We start from the raw sequence: 17,721 nt of genomic DNA on the forward strand, positions 1-17,721 counted from the left end.
CGAATCCAGTAGTGATGAGGATGAAGTGTTTGAATCTATAATTGATAATGTTGGCAATGTGTTAAGTAATGAACGAATAAAGGAGGATAACATTAGGCCTAATGAAGAGTTAGAGTTTGAGAGTGGTACTGATGAAGAGGACCCTGCTATCTGTCTTTTGACTGTGTCTAATAATCATTTGGGTAAGCAAGATGATGGTTTTTCCAGGGAAGAGATTAATGAGGATTTGTTGTATGAACAAGATCACATGGTAAGTAAAAAGGAAGTGTGGCACCCTGTAATAACAGCAAGTGTACAAGGTATACATGTTAAATGTTTACTGGAAAGTGGTAGTGATTTGAATGGCATTTCAAAGGCAGTTTTTGAATCTATTGAGAATACAGAGGTTATAGCAGTGATGCTGGTGTCTGGAATAAAAATTATTGGTACTACTGGTTGCTATCAAAGAGTGTGAAACAAGAGGCACTATTAACTGTGGAATTGGCAGGACAGCTGTTGGAGTGCAATTTCTTGGTGATTCAAAATCTCAGCATTGATGTAATATTTGGAACTAATTTCTTGTGCAAATAGCAAGTAGGCGGTTCAGCATTCTGTGTTGGATTCATTATGTGGCGATAATGCTTACTCCAGCTGTCTGTTACATTTTTCATGTTTCCTGGGGCAGTCAAACTCTTCTCCTATCCAATCAGTAGTTCATAAGTAAATCAGAACCATTCTATCTTTCACTTTCACGTAATTTTGTACCATCGGATGCGGTATGTTAGAAAGTTAGAAGAAATTTCTTCAGTGTTGTATTTATATATTATGTTGTGTTAGTTATAAGTAATGCAATCATAAGAGGATGGAAGAAAGTAAATTGGTACCGTGGTTAAAGAATTTATGTCAAACAAAGAGGTAAGGTAAACAAAAAATTAAATGTGTCAGCATATATGGAGGATAATTAACATCTGAAGTAATCAGCACATGGGTGCAAAAGCAGCAGCAATATGCATTATAAACCATCTTAAATACTAGGTATTAATATTAATTGGGGTATAATATAAATGTTTGTGTTCAGTGCAGTCACTATATGAAGGTAACTATCTAACTATAGAAGTGTGTCATGATACAGCCTTTTCTAACATTAAGGAATTACAACTTTTAAACATAGTTGCCTGGAGTAATGTGTGTGGAATGTATTAGCGAGACTTGTATTTATATCACCCTTCAGACTAGAATACAGTGAAATAATAGTTTGTCTAAGTGATGATTTTGTCCGATCGGTAGTGAGAGTTAAGGTTGCCTTAGCGTAAGGACCTGTTGCTCTGGAGTGTTTTTCAGTACAGTCAAGTTTGCATTAGACAAGCAGAGCAGGTGTTTCTTTATTAGATAATTAAACAGTAATGAAATAATAAAATAATGAATAATGTTAGGATCTTAATTGTTAGGGAATCTGTCTCTGCAGTAGGGATATTTTTTGAGAATGCAGTCCACTAGCTAACAAGGTAAGAAATGTAAGTAAAGTAATGTAGCTGACAGACATGGTGAATGAAAAAGGTAGTTGTATACAAACAAATGTGGTGTAACTGTACTGATGATCTATTTTTGAACTAGGCAACATTGGGTGCTGTGTATATTGTGCAATTCATGACACTACAGCTGGGACTGAAAGCTTAAAAGAAAGTGCAAAATTCTTGTGAGACAGAAGTCATTTAATGTTGCAACATTGAATCTATACATTATCAGAAAACTCCAATTTGTGTTCTGAGGAATTATGAGCTTAAAGTGGTAATACTGGAATGAAGAACAATGAGTTTGCTGATTAATTGATAACTGTGGTGCTAGATTGATGTGAATATTCTGACAGGTAAACTATTTGGTAGCATTTTGTGAGCATTTAATTTTCTGGTTCAATGAGAATAGTGCTCAGAGTGGAGTAGAGAAGTGGGGCAATGATTTGGTACAACTTCCACCTCCAGTAATTTTGAATTGAGTAATAATTGAGTTTTTTAATGGTGACTATTCTTTTTCATAACATAATGATTGGTACATCTATGCTCATGCACATCTTGAGTTTTTGCTATTTTGCAAATGAGTAAGAAACAAAAGTATTTTGAGTTTAACCAGTTTCAGACAGTTATGACTAAGAGTAATATTTTGTAGTGTAACGTTGATTTGATTTAAAATTATTTTCTAGTTCACACCTTTCGTACTATAGTCAAATTTAGTATTTATTATTGTAATGTTATGAGAACTATGTAATGTATTTATTTATGATGTAATGCTATCGTTTGCCATTAGTGTTAAAAAAAAATTTTCTTAGACTTAAGTTAGAAGTAAAAGTAAGTGTACTAAAGTAGGGTATTTTGTCTAATTTTTTTCATGTACATGTGGAGGAGAACCACCTCCAAGGGAACTGATAGCAGTGCATTTGCTTGCTAACTGCCACTTAGACCCGTTGAAGGTATGGACAATTTGGTGAGAAAGTGTGTAAGAGCTCACTGAGAAACTGAAAGTGCTTGTGAAAATTACTAAATACCTGCCCCTTTTCCCCCTAAGGTAAGTCTTCCCGCTCCCGGGATTGGAATGACTCCTTACCCTCTCCCTTAAAACCCACATCCTTTCGTCTTTCCCTCTCCTTCCCTCTTTCCTGATGAAGCAACCGTGGGCTGCAAAAGCTTGAAATTTGTGTGTGTGTTTGTGTGTTTTTTATCGTGTCTATCTACCAGCACTTTGTCGTTTGGTAAGTCGCAGCATCTTTGTTTTTAATATATTTTTCCCATGTGGAATGTTTCTTTCTATTATATGTACTGTATGTTTTTGATAAGATTTCTTATGTAATTTTTTGTGTGTAGATTTTAAACCCAATTTCTGGCATCCCTTGTGGTTGATCCATCAATAGGTCATATTGACCATGAACAACATGATCTTTGATTGAGATCTGGGGATTTGAGCCGCCATGTAATTCTAGGAGTCTGCATTTATGCCTCTTACTGTGTACATGTGTATGGCTACTGTGGAAATTTATATTTATGTGCAGATACTTGTGGGACAGTTTGTTCAGTATACCTCTACACACATCTCGTTCCCATACTGGTGACCCCGAAATTTGCACATCTTGCGTGACTACCGTACCGGGTGTTTTAGGATCAACAGGTTATGTGCACCTCGCCATGGCTGCCTCACCCAACACTTTGTTTGAAGATTTGGAAGCTCAACAACGATTGCTGGACCTCTTTATTCCTTTGCCAATGACCGGTTCTACATTAATTCACAGCGATCTGCGATCTCCAGCCGCATTAACCCCAAACTTCGTCACTCTACAATGGTCGAGTGCTACACTGCTAACACAAACAATGGACTCGGGTTTTGTGTTGCCAGACTGTGCTCACCAATGTGTGATGTTTGAAGTGAACAATATTCCAAACTGTGTACCTACCGATCGATCGTATAATACTCAAAGCGATCTACATTCGCACACGTACCTTGACTCTCAACGGGCTGCAACGACAGTTGCTGTGGTGCCGTGTGCTGTGCTATCATTACTGTAAAATGCACCAGGCCACTATCAACTGCGACCTGGTCTGATTTTGCCTCATTTGCAAACTGATCAAGGACATTTTAGTACGCACAATTCTCCTTACTCACCCCCCAGACCCATCGCTCAAGTTTTTGACCACGTCGGTTTGAGTGCATCATTTGGTGTTTCGCCTTCCAGTGGTGTCGTACCACACTGAAGTGACTTTCTGCAAGTTCCACTGGTCATTCATAGTCCAACCTCATGGGGCATGTCTGCAAGGTGCGCAGAGACATCAAACTTTTGCCATAAGAGTTACCAACCCACCCCTGCACAAACAGAGGGCCCCGGTTCCGGCCGCTCAGCCGCTCACCTCTCCCACAGCACCACTTGTGTCTGCCACACCGGCCTTCGGCATTATTTCCAAGGTGGGTCAATTCAAATCAGTGCCCAGTTTACGGGACCCCAACACCGCGCAACTGCCCGTTCCCATGGTACCGACCGTGTCAGCCGTGTGGTGTTTTCGCGACACATCTAGGACAATGCAACCTGCGGTTGCTATGGACGTTTTCGCCAGAAACACACCCACGCCTACCGCACTGGCCTGCTGTTTAGCCTCTCCCATCACAGACCAGACAGTTTTCCAAGAGACACCGAAGCCCCCTCCAACCCCACCTCCAAGTCGTCTGCCGAAGCTGCCACTTTTATACGAGGACAACCCAGTGTCATGGTTTGCACTTGTTGAGCATCTTTTCGAGTTGCATCACGTGTCTGACAACAACTCTAAATTCCTATGTCTCATCATGCACCTCCATGATCATTCAGACTTAACTTGCGATCTACTCCTCTTGCCACCGCCTCTACCAAAATATGAGTTTGGGAAGAAGATGGTCATTGAACAACTTGCCTGCTCACCACAAGAATGAATCATCAAGATCTTGTACGAGGCACACCAGGGGGACTGAACCCCATCACAACTCTGGCATTACCTTCGGTTACTTGTGAGTGAACATAGCATGTCGGACGTCACTCTATGGGTGGTGTGGTCTGCCAAGCTGCCTACTGACCTACAGAGCCACCTGCTCCTTTGAGTCAATCGGCTCTTGTCTCCACAACACAGACCAACTGTATTCATTGCTACAACAATGCCAGCCAGCTCACCACTCACCGCTAGTTGGCACAACTGCTCTTGCTTACCAACCATCTGCCGGCAGAGGCAGGGCTCACTCCACCTCCACGCCTTCTACATCGCTGGCAGCATCCGCTTGCTCTCTCCACCGTCTGAGCACTGCAGGATCATCCACACACCATACATGCCGGTATACATATCAGAACAAATCAGCGAGGACAAGCCTCCTCCACTGCTGCAGCCACCATCATCACCACATCTGGCTCATCTGTACTGCAGGTACGACAAGGTTTTCGGCGAGGATGCTAAGATGTGCCGGTTACCTTGACAGCACCCAAACACCAACCGCAGGACCTAAAAGACGCTGAATCCTGCAGGGAACCTCACAGGCATCCTCATACATTGCACTCCGTCCATTCGTCTGCCCTGCTGAGCCGTCATTTGTACATGACTGAAATTTCGTCACAGCTCACTTTCCTAGTTGACACTGGTACTGATGTGTCTATCATACCTACATCGATGGCTCCCCCCAGCTTTTCACTGACGAAGTCACTTCTACGAGCTGTCAATGCATCAACATTACAAATCTCAGGCTCTGTCAAAGTTATGGTGCACCTATCTGATTCTCTGTGTTTTCCATGGACTTTCTACATTGCTGACATTGATGAACCAATTCTCGGTATGGATTTTTTGTCCAATTACAAACTCTCGCTGAATGTAGTTCAGGGCTCAGTGCTACACCATCCCACTAACACTCAGATACTTTGCTCCCGCACTTATGTTACCCGCTTTGCATCTCTCGTGACATGTGAGTTAGTATGCAAGTGCTCTGCCATCGCAGGCAACATTGTGACCTGTGTAACTAATCTACTGTCAGAATACAACTCAGTGGCACAACTCGACCTGGACAATGATGAGCTGAAACAACACATCGCACACACCTACGAGCTCGTTGTGGCTCATAACTCACTGCTAAAACTGCAGTCCACAGTTCCGCCACCTAATCAAGCTTCTACAGCTGACACCAGCTCAGACACTCATCAGGTTAGTCCAAACACATTAATCGCATGTGACGATTTGTGTCCGGTAGACTCTGCACCTCTGACATGCTCGCCACTTTCAGTGCCTTTTGTTTCAAACAGTGCTTCTAGTGACAGTCGCGTGCACGAAGCAACCACATGATAAACGTTCCCCTCTCTCGCACGCCAGCCACATGACTCAGAGGCCATTCCTGTTCCAGGTGCGACGTCAATGCCGCTCTCGCCCGTGCTGGTTATCAAGTGCAAGGTTGACAGCAGACATTCACCGCGCATTCCGACCCGCTCAATGCAGTGTGCACAGCTGCCCGCTCCAAACAAGTGCCGCTGTGCTCACATACTAGGCATGTGACTTCTGGGCTGCCCTTTCCCACTCGTGCTAACGGCTATGCCTCGTCGCACCCATCTCATCCAAAAACTTTGCGCCACGGCAATGATCAGTCTTGTGTGCAGTTCTCAGTTTCTTCCATCTCTGACGGAACGACCCACCAGATAGTTACCACTGCCGGCCCTCCTATTAGACACAAGCTTAGACACCTCAACCCTATTAAGTTGCACGCAGCCCACTCCAAAGTAACAAACTTTTGGAGGTAGCTATCCTGCAACTGTCAGACAGCAACTGGTCTTCATTGATTCACCTCACCCTCAAACACGATGGTTCTTTCTGAATTACAGAAGTTTAAATGCTTGTACCATCATGGACAATTAGCCCATGCCTAACATAAATGATTTCACTCATATGTTACTGGGCGCTACAATCTTCGGTGTTATTGACTGTAAACATGCCTACCACCAGATTCCCATAGCGCTGAAAGACATCCCTAAAACAGCTATTATCACACCACTTGGTTTGTTTCAATACAACTTCATGCCATTCAGCCTGAAAAACTTGGCACAAATGTGGCAGCGATTCATTGACTCCAACTTATGACAGTTCGAGTTTTGCTTTGCATATCTGTTTGACATACTCATTTTCAGCAAGTCAGCTGAGGAACATAAAAATCAATTATCCATGGTCCTCCAGACCTTGAACTCCAACGGCGTCGAGGTCAACAAAGACATTCTAATTGTGCCAGCCTTCCATCACTTTCTTGGGTTACACCATCTCCACCGACGGAATACGGCCTCCCAAATCTCGCATGCAGGCTATCACATCAGTACTGCCCCCTGCTACTTACAAGGAACTCTGACGTTTCCTGGACACAATAAATTACTACCGCCATCACCTACCCTCTTCCACCACCATGCAGGCCCTGCTGACAGACTTGGTGTCAGATAAACATACTTCAAGACTCAAACCCGTTCGCTGGGCTGCAACTATGCTGGAGGCCTTCGATGCAATAAAGACTTCTTTAGCTCATGCCATGACGCTCGCCCAGCCCGGTCCCTCGGCCGAGTTGTTCATCACTGTAGACGTCAGTGACATCACGGTGGGAGAGGTACTACAGCAATGTGATGCAGACATGGTTTCCCCTCTTCATTTCTTCTCTAAAAAGCTATCAACAGCTCAGAAGAAATACTCCGCTTTCGATAGATCTACTTGCGGTCTACAAGGACGTCAAATACTTCCACCCCGACATGGAGGGTCACTTGTTCTTCATCCTCATGGATCACAAACCACTCGCAGACGCTTTCTGCAACCCCCCCCCCCCCCCCCCCGCCCCTCCCCAAGGACCCACCCCCTCGGCGTTTCCACCACTTTGATTTAGTCTCCCAATTCACAATCAACGGTCGCTACATCAAAGGCATGGACAACATCGCCACAGATTTTTCTCGCGGATCAATACTATTTTGCGCATCATAGAATTATCCAACCTGGCCGCCCTACAAGCCTCCAACGAGGAATCTCAAGCTCTCCTTGCAGACCCTCAAACATCCCTTGTGTTTACCAAAGCTAAATTCCCCGGCATTGTGGATGAGGTGTGGTGCGATTCTTCTACTGGTACCTTACACCCATTGCTCCTGCCCCCCCTGCACCGGCAGGCCTTTGACATACTGCATAACCTCGCTCACCCTGGCGACCATATTACTACACGGCTCGTCTCTGAGGGTTTCATTTGGCAAAATATAAAACGACTGTCAGAGCTGGGTACGTAGCTGTGTCCCCTGTCAATGCAACAAAATCAGCTGCCACACCACCCCACCACTCGGCAGATTTGATATTTCCCCAGAACGATTTCGCCATGTACATAGCAATCTTATCGGTCCTCTTCCACCGTTGGAGGGCCACAGATACATTCTATCCACAATCGACTGCATGTCCCACTGGGTAGAGGTAGTTCCTTTACCTAACATCACAGCCGAGACCTTGGCCAAGGGTTTCATCTACTCATGGATTTCTAGGGTCAGTTGTCCAACCACCATCACCACTGACCAGGGTCGGCACTTTGTCTTCCCTGTTCACCCTTTTTTTTAACATCTGCGACATAAAGAAAATTCATACCACAGCCTACTACCCACAAAGCAACGGGTTGATAGAATGGTGGCACCGAACTCTGAAAACGGCCCTCAGGTGCCATGACTGCCTCTGGTCTGAAGCCCTTACATGGGTGCTCCTCGGCCACCACTCAACTTTCAAGCCCGACTTACAGGGAACTATCTCAGAATTCACTTTTGGAGAGAACCCCATCCTACCAGGGGAACTCATTCAGCCTCAGGTACCTGAAGATTTCCCTCCCTCCCCAGGTTTCATAAGTCGCACTTCAAACATGCACACCTGCACCCACCTATCAGCCACTCCCTGCCGGACACTTATGTGCCAAGCACTCTCAACACTTGCTCCCATGTGATGCTGAGAGATGCCCCAACAACCTCTGCAATCACCTTACCTCGGCCCCTTTAAAGTCCTCCAGTGGGGCGATACAACTTTTGACATCATCGTCAAAGACTCTCCCCAAACTGTTTCGCTACACCGACTCAAACCAGCTGTGGGGCGGCGGGTGGAATAATAGAATAAATGTTTTGTATTTATGCTGTTTGCCGTTCTCAACACTGGCTCTCTAACTACAATATTGGCAACCAGAAAGTGATTAGCAAAACATGAAGCCTGTAATTAGAATTCCTAGTGCCCACTTCATCTGAGAAATGCATTTATAGCTACAGCTTATAGCTCTGAGGAATTAGGAGATTGTCTGGGATTCATAATCAAAAACTTTTCTCTCTAAAATGTTCACTATATTCTGAAAGTCACAGACCAAAAAGAATCTACACAATTCAACTACCAGAGCAGTTCAGAGTATAATGCGCTGATACCACTATAACTGTTCAAATTAAATGTTTAAGTGAATGCTCGCCATAATTTGATGATAATGTTCATCAAACACCACGCTAATAATGGTAGAATGTCTGTCCTGCGGCGGCATGTTAAAATACGACATATGCAAAATAAAGATAGATCATTAACGTCATCCCAAAATTAACACTTCACTTGAAAAAGATTTCATGGTTACGCGTATCCCGAGTAACTTATTACTGCATCCGAGGCTGTTTATATCAACGATACCGACGCGAAGCGACTCCCGGCACAGGTGGTGCGCTAATCAGCATCTGGAGAGAACGGGGCCTTCCTTTTCTCGTGCAGCGTTCTTACATATAAAGCCGCGGTGCGGGCGGCTAAGGGAACGCCTGATCAAATCTGCTCTCCCGACTAGCCGCTGGGCTAGTAATGCACCACTTTAAGTTATCGAATAAATCATTGCTTCCTTTGCTGATGGCCGATGAAGCTTTCAATTTTAATTGTGCAATCAGCACACAAGTAAGTAATCATAATAAAAGTCTCACGTGGTTAAGTCAAATATTTTGGGCGAGAGAATTAATTTAATTACACTACACGCAGTAGACGAGCTCTGAACTTGCTCTTTGGAGATACGCTATAGCTATAGTTTTATAGTTATTCTGTTGAAACTTCTCACATTTTTATGATTATAGCGGATCTCCCTTCTACTTAAATTTAAACATCCTAGCCTTATTTATTCGCCTACTTAATCTATCTTGCTTCCTTAATTTCTAAGACAAAAACCAGAAAATCATGAATTTCAACTAAAATTTTAATTTGTGAGATCCAGAATACTGTTTCTACTAAATTATTATGCAAATGGAATCTAAATATAAATTTTTAAGTTTCTAGCTCTTTTCTGTTGCGCCAATGATTTTTACAGAAAAACATCCAAATTTCGAAAATGGTTAAAGTTATTGAAATGATATTCAACACATATTGATTTTGTATTACTCCTGACATGCTAGAAACGTTTCAGGTTATTTACTTCATTTTAAAGTATTGCGCAATATTTATGACGTCAGAGCTAGTTACAGTGGACTAGGCTGGCACAGAATGGAAAGACTGATGTGAGTTTTATAAGGCGTGAGTATGCTGCTTCCCTACACAGCATTTGTGGATCTCGATGCCCCCCTGCTTGTCCAGTCAGATTCTTCTAACAACTCTCCCGCCAGTCTCTCTCCTGACATGCAGTCCGACAACTTTTCTGCTCAGGCCACCACGCCGATTTTTTCACCCGACACCTCCCTGTCGCCATTTGCAGGTTTCTTGGATATGTCAACCTCCACCCCGTGTGTGGGTTTTGCTGCTACCTCACCGAATATGAAGACACCCACTCCCATAGTGACCCTGCTCTGCACCGCAGCCCCATACGGCATGGATGACATTTCAATCATAACTCTCGATGACCCAGTTCTCATTCTACTCACAGACCAGCCACCCAACGACCAGCTAAACTTCAATGTTGTGCATAGACTCACCCTCCCTCGTGAGTGCGACCCGATGACTTCATCTCACCAGACGGCTCAGTTAGCATCCAGGCTTGCCACACCTACACCCAGCCATCCACTGTTCCACCCACCTGCTCATAGGCCAGCCTCCACATCGTCCGCCCTCATTGGCTCAACGACTTCGAGGTGGATCTGCCTCCCATCACTCTGCCTCCACACCCCGCCCCAGTCAAGGTGGAGGTCCTGGTCGTGTGTCTACCATCTCGTACGACTACCAACAGTGTCAAAGCCCACACTGTCTCCAGCAAAGACTCACCTGTGGTACTCCGTAGTGCGGAAGGGGGTGGGGTGGGGGGGTGGGGGGGCTGTGTGGCACTGATAGGTCATATCGACCATGAACAACATGATCTTTGACTGAGATCTGGGGATTTGAGCCACCATGTAATTCTAGGAGTCTGCATTTATGTCTCTTGCTGTGTACATGTGTACGACTACTGTGGAAATATATATTTATGTGCAGTTATTTGTGGAACAGTTTCTTTAGTATACCTCTACATGAATCTCATTCCCATATGGTCATTGAATTGCCCAGTTAGCTATTTGCAATATCTAGCTGGTCAATCCAATGAGGAGGTGATGTGACAAAGCAAGCTGGGATTTTTTTACTTCCCCTCTTCTTTCGCCATCTGTGTCCTTAAAATTCATTTTTTTCAATTTTAACTAATTACCATTAACATACATGAGTATAATGTGCATTTTCATAAAAGGGAAAGGTTGGCCCTCAGTTTTAAAGAACATAACACCAGATCTAATTTTGTGCTTAGTTCTATGTATGTAATTGATTTTATAATTTATTTCGACTGTTCCTAGTTAGTATCTTTCATCATATCAGTAATTGTTTTGTAACTTAAATTCTGTTGTTGACTTGTAAACAAATATATATTTTGTAATAATTGTAAACATTTGGAAGATGAAATGCTGGAAATCTTAAAGTATCTATTTGGCTCTCTTCAAAAACATGTTAGCAAAGCCAGCCCTTAATTAATTCCAAAGTAATTAACAGTTTTGTCCAAAGTATTGTCATGAGTTAAACAAATAATCTGGCTCAACCCCTGTAGTAGAAGAAACTGTTAAAAACAACCAATTTTTCAATGAATTCAGTTAATTTAATGAGTTAAGTTTTAATTGTAATTTCTGGAAATTAAACTTTGAACACTGTGTAGTTTCTGCACATATTATTATGAGGATATATAAGGGCCCAATTTTTGCTCACGAGACAGTCAGTCCATGGCCAATTTTCACACGAGGAACCTGTGTTGGTCAGAACAACAACACTGCATCATCTTAACAGTGAAATAAGTGTTACACTAATGACAGTGTCTGTTCCATATGTACCTGATTATTCCAAAAGAACTGTGAATTATGTGGTTATGTTTTTACTGATTATTGATGTTCAACAGGAAACTCTTGTAGCAGTCTGTGGATGTTCGCCTGCTAACTATCAATGAGGTTTAGGGGAAGTTAGAACAATAGTGCACTGGCCATATATAGCTGTGTATTATTGGGGGGGTTGTGAAAAGTGAAAGTAAAATACTGTGAAATGCAACTGTGCAACTGTCAGCTACATCATTTACAGTAGATAGTAATGCACGTCCATCCCCTTATTTTTTTAGCCAGTACGTCGACACCAAGGACAATAAACGACAACAAAGAGATAAAGCAAGGTGGGCATTGTTACACTCTCCTTGACACACATCTCATAACAGTCTGTAATATATGCAACTGTCAACAAATTAAAGTCTTGCTCAAAATTAAGGTGAAACAGAATTGGCACATTAACTAATGTAAGTCACATTTTATATTATTGAAAGTGTTGTCCTGCGGCTCACCCCATCTGTTTAATTAGATCAAATAATTTCTTGTTAGTTATATCTGTTCCTGGTAGAAAATGCCTAAGGAAACAGACCATTACAGGGAATGTTTTCTATTCCTTTTGTTTTCAACTCTTTGGACTTGGAAACTGAGCAATTGCTTCTACATGGGAAGGATTAGATCTAATACCTGAGCTATCAACTATGTGGCCTCAAAATCTTGCGTCTTATCTTTTTTTTTTTTTTTTTTTTTAATAGTTCTTTTAATATGGCAATATGCTTTTTCAAAGTTTCAGATACAACTAATTTATATTCTATGTGTAGGACTGATGTCCACAATAGTTGAGGCCCTAGAGCAAAATCCAGCGCTATGATGAAAACAACTACCAACATATTTAGCCCAAAAGGCATTACCTTGAATTGGTATGACTTATCTTTGAACAAGAAGGCTGTATGCTCCCTCGAATTCATATGCACTTTCCCCTCCCACTATCAGGTCCATACTGCTAATATATTTTGCTTCAGAGAGCTTCAAAAGGATTTCTTCCACCAAAATATGGCGGTTTCTTTCCATTTTGATAATCTAATTTATCACCCTTACATGAAAAACTGATCGCACACTGTCCCCTGCCTTCTTTGCCACTATTGTAAGGGTCTGGGTCTAGTAACTTGAGTGTAACCTCATGTTGCTCACATTCTGACCAGTATTTATCTTTAAACTGTTGTAAAAAAATCTACCCAATTCTTAAATTTTTTATGAAGTACAGCCCATTTGGCTGCTTCAACCTCTAAATGTCATATCACAAATTGCATTTCCTTGCTGTAATTCCACTTTGATGACAAAACTCTCTCCAAAATTCATAAACATATTACTGGATGTAATTCTCCTTCTGGTTTGAAATTCAAGAACTGATGAGCCCTGTGGGTACTGTTAGGTACATCACATTCCCCCTCCATTTACTTGGCAAATTTGGTTTACCCTCTTTATATGGTGCAAACCTTGCAAACCATTTTTCCTTGTCTCCAGTTCTGTTGATTCTCCTGTACCATTCAAATGATCAGAATTGCCTTTATCACCACTTCCCTCTACATTAATACTACTATCCAGTGTATGACTCCTAGATACTGTAAATTCTGTGCCCATTTACAAACTTCCTGCAAATGTGTCTCAGTCTGTCCAAACTGCCCTAACAATGCTGCCTTTTCTATTCAGTAATGCTCACCACAGTATGAAGACCCTTTGGTAATATTATTTTTCAACATGTTTACTGTGTTACAGTTTCAGACATTTATTTTTCATCTTCTCTATATCCTTACTTCTTCTTGTGCATGATTATTTACTATTGTCATTTCCGACATGGAGAGAGTGTGTGTCTGGTGGCTCCAATAGAAATGTCCTCAGCACATTCCAACAATTCATTATATGCACGGTCAGTATGGTTCATGATCTCTTGGAGGATAACAATATTATTTTTATCAATTTTGTGTGAAACTATGAGTTTTATAGTTCTGATATTATCAGTCAGGTTCCGAATATTCTTGTTTCATTTGTAACTTCTCTGCCCTATACTTGCAAATATAATATACCCTGTGATGTGTATTCACAATCTGAGTCTTTATGCTAGTTAATGCGGATTTTGTCTCACAACTCAAATTTCCTGTTTTCTGATTAATTTCTTCATTTGGTGCCCTTAAACTGGTTATATTATGATTTATCTCCATATTAGTGGTCTTTAAACTGGTTATCTCACATTAGTTCTATCTGATTTCTGGTTTATCTCTACATTTGATGTCTTTCAAGTGGTTATCACTACACTGATATTATCTAATTTCTGGTTTATTACTCTTGCCCACAAAGGCCATTTCTCTATATCCATGCATTGTTGTCTGACATGCTTATTATGACTACCCACAGTGACAAAGTTAAGATTGTTGGCACTGCACGGTACACTTGTATTGTGTATCAAAGTGAATTGCACCTACTGAATAAATTTCTATTCACAGTGAGCTGACTTTTGGTGTAAACTGCAACCTACAAGTAGCTGTAGTTCTAACCAACTGATACTATCTGGTCACAGCAAGCAGATCTTGTCCCCTGCACAGCCAGCTTCTCCATGGCTCCCACCAGGACGCATTGCTTGATGTGGCAGATGACCTGCAGCTACCCGGAGGAAGCGATGAGCCAACATGAGCCCTTCCCAGCTGCTACTACCTAATATGCTAAATTTCTCTATCGACAGCAGCCAGCTGTTACCACAAGAATGCTGCATCTTTTGGTCACTACTCACAGTGTCTACTGCCCCAGCTGCTTCCACTGGGACTTTCTTCGTATTATGTTTGTTAAAGACAATTAAACTTATTTAATCTTATGTAAATCACAGAGCTGTGACCCACACTGACAGAATCTTCCTCCACATGATGACCTTCACTTTGTTAAGAACAGTAGTCAGCATTCAGCTTGGTGGGAGCACCAAAGATACTCTCTTGATATAAAAAGATACAAAAAGCTTTTTTAAGTACAGAATTCAAGCTTTACAACTGCAAAAATAGCACTGACAATAATTCTACTAAATACAAGGGGCATTCAATAAGTAAAGCAACGTATTTTTCATATGAAAGCAGGCTAGCTTTAGTCAGAGTTCCAATACACCATATTACTCCCCACTATTTGGCTACAAAACCCTATTTTTCAACATAATCTCTGCTCAATCCGATGGCCTTATGGCACCTTATTGGGAGGGTCTGTGTGCCCATGTGGTACCACTCTACTGGTCGACATCAGAGCCAACATCCTGCTGCATCAATAACCTCCCCATCATCCATGTATTACATCCCACAGAGTCCATCCTTCATTGGGCCAAATAGAAGGAATTTGGAAAGTGCAAGATGGGGACTGTAGGGAGGATGAAGAAGAAAAGTCCAGTAAAGTATTGTGAACTCCACTTGGGTGCACAGACTTGTGTGAGGCCTTGCATTGTCATGGAGGAGGGGAAGTTCATTTGCATTTTTGTAGCGATGACACATTGAAGGAAGAGGTTAACAGCTTCTTCAATAGCCAGAGTTCTTGGCATAAGGTCGATGTTCAAACCTTTCCCAAGCACAGACCACATTACAGTGACCAAAACCTTATCTGATAAATTGACCAAGGAGCATCTAAAAGTATCTTTTTGCAGTATCATTGCTGACAGGCAGGCAAACTTCAAAAATTGTCCTGAAGTAGACACCTTATGGACCCAGTCCAACTTTGCCCAGATCACTCCATCAACCCATACCCAGGAAATTGATGGTAGGTTGCATGCAATTTCCATATGGATACATAACAGCTGTTTCAATATGGTGTAGAATTCACGGCAAGTTGAACAAATCCTGTCTTTTGCTAGTGCTAGGCCTGTCTTTCGTATAATGAACTTTGCAGTGGCAGTCTGGATAAAACGTCTCACTCTGGCAAACTTTACTTGAGTAAAAAACACAGAGAACTTAACAGTCTTGCTCACTTATTGTGTAGCTTGTCCAACCTCTGGATTTCTAACGCCACCACCTCTCCAAAGAGGTATCTGACGTGATTCTTAAAGTTTTCCCAGCATACTGAATATTCTATGTGATTTTGGAATTGCAGCTGGATCATGTTGACTTCCTGCACAGTATTTCAGCTGGCAACATGACATGTCTGGTGACATCTGATGTTTGTTTTTAGCACCGACAGTGTGCATTCTGACAGAGGGTGATGTAGTTTCACCTTCACTCATGCAGCTGCATGCCAGAAATGAAACAGTATTTGCAGAGGGTGCCAATTTCAGGTGCAACTTGTGGACCCCAAAGAATTATGAAGTCATATCATGACATCAACTCTCATGCCAGCCAATCCTGATCACTGCTAGTTTTTTAATCACAGCTATCCTTTGAATCAAGCCATTCTTTCCTGTTATCTTGTGTGTTGTGGGTGTACGTATAATGGCTGGTCCCATCAAATGTTTTGTGTGTGATAAATTGTTTCAGTTTTGAAAACTTTATATGCATGCACCAGGAATGTGAATGATATAGAACCAAATATCGAAGGTACAGTTAAGTGCCCACAAGATGACTGCAGTTTTCATCAAAGGGCTTGGTTATTTTGAGAATACGTCTGCAAGAAAAGCACATAGTTGTAGTGGAGAAAGAAATGTTTATACTCCAGTCAATGGACAATAAGCAATTTAGTACAATAATTTTACATTACAGAATAAAAGAAAAGTGTCCAGTAAAACTATAGAATTTAATTCTTTGTGGTGACAGTATTCTGCTGCAATGTTACACTGCATAGTTTCTCTTAGTGCATCTATGTGGATTATTTGTGATAATGATGTATTCTCATAAGAACTGCATTTGGTATTTAAGTTGCAATCATCATAACTTTTTGTTGGTCAGAAATTGGATAGTAACAGTATTCTAACCTTATTGCCCTTTAAATATCTGCTTTCAGTAACGTGTTCCTGCAGACATGAAAACTTGAATATTCAAAATTACATCAATGACTGTAGTCAGTATTTTTCACAGAAAAATAGCTATGAACTGAAGTGACAGAAACCAGATTTGTAAGTAGTGTAATCTGTTTTTGTAATGTATGTTTCAGATTTTCTGAAGTTGAAGTCCAAGAAAGAGAAGACAGCCAGAAGTAGCTTTGTGTACGTTTCATGGCTTATAGGCCTACTGGGGAAACTTGCCATGTAAAAAAGCAAGTAATGAATTAAGCTTGGCATCTCTATGGTGATGTGGAAATCTGAGTGTTGTCAATAAAGAAATTAATTCGGTGTTTACCTGTTTCATTTGGTTCCTTTATCTTGTTGCCTGTAGCTCACAGAATTTAACTGAAATATCCAACTGATAATTTCAACATAAATTGGAGTATGTGTGTAGCTGTTTCTAATGGCTCTGCTGCTTTCCACAGGCAAAGTATGAATATTACCACTCCTGTTTACTAGTCAGTTGTGGCAAAAGAAATCACTGACACAAAACAAAATTTGCTTGGTAGACATGAAAGGAAATTGCCTTTTCAGTTGTAATTTATTTTTTAGATTACAGTATTTATAGATTATTATATCTGCTGGGTTTCTTGGCCTCAATGTTCTACATTTAAAATGTTAATTGACATATGGTTAGTGATGGATGTTTCACCAGCTTGTTAGGCACACAGCATTAAGTATGCTGCTCTGCTGTGGCTGCTAGCAGCCACACCAAGTCAGGTGGGCAGTTCTGCTGTTGCTGGTGGCAGCAGCATGGCAGTCATTGTGTTAACCAGCCTCCTATGAACCTTGAACATGAAGAATATGCATCTATAATAGCCCTGGCTAAAAAGATATAATGCTAATTGCTGTTTGAGGGGTTACCCTTTACACAGTCAAGTACTCTGTGTTGAAATATGTATCTACAACTGAATTCATGGACAACTTTCTAGTCATTTAATCACTTGGTTTTGTTAAGATATTG

At 41.6% G+C, this 17,721-nt stretch overlaps 1 long non-coding RNA gene across 1 annotated transcript; it reads left to right on the forward strand.

Annotated features, from left to right (window-relative positions):
* Window positions 1-2,313: 2,313 nt before the first annotated feature.
* On the forward strand, window positions 2,314-17,047 carry LOC126259371 (uncharacterized). Its single transcript, XR_007546505.1, has 2 exons — window positions 2,314-2,443; window positions 16,868-17,047. It is a non-coding gene; the product is annotated as an uncharacterized LOC126259371 (long non-coding RNA).
* Window positions 17,048-17,721: the final 674 nt, after the last annotated feature.

This window comes from Schistocerca nitens, chromosome 5 (genome assembly GCF_023898315.1).
Source record: "Schistocerca nitens isolate TAMUIC-IGC-003100 chromosome 5, iqSchNite1.1, whole genome shotgun sequence".
In the NCBI taxonomy this organism is placed as follows: Eukaryota; Metazoa; Arthropoda; class Insecta; order Orthoptera; family Acrididae; genus Schistocerca; species Schistocerca nitens.